Source organism: Photinus pyralis, unplaced genomic scaffold (genome assembly GCF_008802855.1).
Source record: "Photinus pyralis isolate 1611_PpyrPB1 unplaced genomic scaffold, Ppyr1.3 Ppyr1.4_LG7, whole genome shotgun sequence".
Classification (NCBI taxonomy): domain Eukaryota; kingdom Metazoa; phylum Arthropoda; class Insecta; order Coleoptera; family Lampyridae; genus Photinus; species Photinus pyralis.
Window position 1 is genome coordinate 11,844,718 of NW_022170738.1, and position 275 is coordinate 11,844,992.

Sequence of the window (275 nt, forward strand, 5' to 3'; positions counted from 1 at the left end):
AGTTTGTTTACCTACTTCAAAGCGATTTACATACAAATTGCGCGCGCCATTTTTTTCCCAAAGGTCCCTACCTGTCCCTTCTTACACGTGCTCCGGAGTGTTTTTTTTCTCGCTCCGCTGACCGTGCAGTACGAGACACCATGCTTCAGAATAGATCGCATCCCCTCTCCCATGGCAAGTAGTTTAGTTATGTCCACCTTCCTACTACTACTTACTATTATTATTTTGTAGTTCACATTTTAGACCGGTCGTGTTTCGTTTCGTATCAAAAATGT